A 3,282-nucleotide genomic window follows, 5' to 3' on the forward strand; every position below is an offset into this window, starting at 1 on the left:
AGAAATGAAAAGATACACAATTGGAATAGTAAAGATACGCAAACGATGTAAAGATACACAATTGGAATAGTAAAGATACGCAAACGATGTAAAGATACTCAGTTTGAATGAAACACACTCCCACACTTGCAAAAGTCTCGAATACAATACAAACTCGCATCAGAAGCCTTACAGAGAGATACTCAAACGAGAAATGAAAAGATACACAATTGGAATAGTAAAGATACGCAAACGATGTAAAGATACACAATTAGAATAGTAAAGATACGCAAACGATGTAAAGATACTCAGTTTGAAAGAAACACACTCCCACAGTTGCAAAACTCCCAAATTCAATAGAAACTCGCATCAGAAAGCCTTACAGAAAGATACTCAAACGAGAAATAAAAAGATACAAAATTGGAATAGTAAAGATACGCAAACGATGTAAAGATACTCAGTTTGAAAGAAACACACTCCCACACTTGCAAAACTCTCAAATACAATAGAAACTCGCATCAGAAGCCTTACAGAAAGATACTCAAACGAGAAATGAAAAGATACACAATTGGAATAGTAAAGATACGCAAACGATATAAAGATACTCAGTTTGAAAGAAACACACTCCCACACTTGCAAAACTCTCAAATTCAAAAGAAACTCGCATCCGAAAGTCTTACAGAAAGATACAAAAACGAGAAATGAAAAGATACACAATTGGAATAGTAAAGATACGCAAACGATGTAAAGATACACAATTGGAATAGTAAATATACGCAAACGATGTAAAGATACTCAGTTTGAAAGAAACACACTCCCACACTTGCAAAACTCTCAAATTCAAAAGAAACTCGCATCCGAAAGTCTTACAGAAAGATACTCAAACGAGAAATGAAAAGATACACAATTAGAATAGTAAAGATACGCAAACGATGTAAAGATACTCAGTTTGAAAGAAACACACTCCCACACTTGGAAAACTCTCAAATACAATAGAAACTCGCATCAGAAGCCTTACAGAAAGATACTCAAACGAGAAATGAAAAGATACACAATTGGAATAGTAAAGATACGCAAACGATGTAAAGATACACAATTGGAATTATAAAGATACGCAAACGATGTAAAGATACTCAGTTTGAATGAAACACACTCCCACACTTGCAAAACTCTCAAATACAATAGAAACTCGCATCATAAGCCTTACAGAAAGATACTCAAACGAGAAATGAAAAGATACACAATTGGAATAGTAAAGATACGCAAACGATGTAAAGATACACAATTGGAATAGTAAAGATACGCAAACGGTGTAAAGATACACAATTAGAATAGTAAAGATACGCAAACGATGTAAAGATACTCAGTTTGAAAGAAACACACTCCCACACTTGGAAAACTCTCAAATAGAATAGAAACTCGCATCAGAAGCCTTGCAGAAAGATACTCAAACGAGAAATGAAAAGATACACAATTGGAATACTAAAGATACGCAAACGATGTAAAGATACACAATTCGAATAGTAAAGATACGCAAACGATGTAAAGATACTCAGTTTGAATGAAACACACTCCCACACTTGCAAAACTCTCGAATACAATACAAACTCGCATCAGAAGCCTTACATAGAGATACTCAAACGAGAAATGAAAAGATACACAATTGGAATAGTAAAGATACGCAAACGATGTAAAGATACACAATTGGAATAGTAAAGATACGCAAACGATGTAAAGATACGCAAACGATGTAAAGATACTCAGTTTGAAAGAAACACACTCCCACAGTTGCAAAACTCCCAAATTCAATAGAAACTCGCATCAGAAAGCCTTACAGAAAGATACTCAAACGAGAAATAAAAAGATACACAATTGGAATAGTAAAGATACGCAAACGATGTAAAGATACTCAGTTTGAAAGAAACACACTCCCGCACTTGGAAAACTCTCAAATACAATAGAAACTCGCATCAGAAGCCTTACAGAAAGATACTCAAACGAGAAATGAAAAGATACACAATTGGAATAGGAAAGATACGCAAACGATGTAAAGATAAACAATTAGAATAGTAAAGATACGCAAACGATGTAAAGATACTCAGTTTGAAAGAAACACACTCCCACACTTGCAAAACTCTCAAATACAATAGAAACTCGCATCACAAGCCTTACAGAAAGATACTCAAACGAGAAATGAAAAGATACACAATTGCAATAGTAAAGATACGCAAACGATGTAAAGATACACAATTGGAATAGTAAAGATACGCAAACGATGTAAAGATACTCAGTTTGAAAGAAACACACTCCCACACTTGTAAAACTCTCAAATTCAATAGAAACTCGCATCAGAAAGCCTTACAGAAAGATACTCAAACGAGAAATGAAAAGATATTGAATTGGAATAGTAAAGATACGCAAACGATTTAAAGATACACAATTGGAATAGTAAAGATACGCAAACGATGTAAAGATACTCAGTTTGAAAGAAACACACTCCCACAGTTGCAAAACTTTCAAATACAATAGAAACTCGCATCACAAGCCTTACAGAAAGATACCCAAACGAGAAATGAAAAGATACACAATTGGAATAGTAAAGATACGCAAACGATGTAAAGATACACAATTGGAATAGTAAATATACGCAAACGATGTAAAGATACTCAGTTTGAAAGAAACACACTCCCACACTTGCAAAACTCTCAAATTCAATAGAAACTCGCATCAGAAGCCTTACAAAAAGATACTCAAACGAGAAATGAAAAGATACACATTTGGAATAGTAAAGATACGCAAACGATGTAAAGATACTCAGTTTGAATGAAACACACTCCCACACTTGCAAAACTCTCGAATACAATACAAACTCGCATCAGAAGCCTTACAGAGAGATACTCAAACGAGAAATGAAAAGATACTCAATTGGAATAGTAAAGATACGCAAAGGATGTAAAGATACACAATTGGAATAGTAAAGATACGCAAACGATGTAAAGATACAGAATTGAAATAGTAAAGATACGTAAACCATGTAAAGATACACAATTGGAATAGTAAAGATACGCAAACGATGTAAAGATACACAATTGGAAAAGTAAAGATACGGAAACGATAGTAAAGATACATAATTGGAATAGTAAAGATACGCAAACGATGTAAAGATACTCAGTTTGAAAGAAACACACTCCCACACTTGCAAAACTCTCAAATACAATAGAAACTCGCATCAGAAGCCTTACAGAAAGATACTCAAACGAGAAATGAAAAGATACACAATTGGAATAGTAAAGATACGCAAAC

This window comes from Argentina anserina, unplaced genomic scaffold, assembly GCF_933775445.1.
Source record: "Argentina anserina unplaced genomic scaffold, drPotAnse1.1, whole genome shotgun sequence".
NCBI classification, from domain to species: domain Eukaryota; kingdom Viridiplantae; phylum Streptophyta; class Magnoliopsida; order Rosales; family Rosaceae; genus Argentina; species Argentina anserina.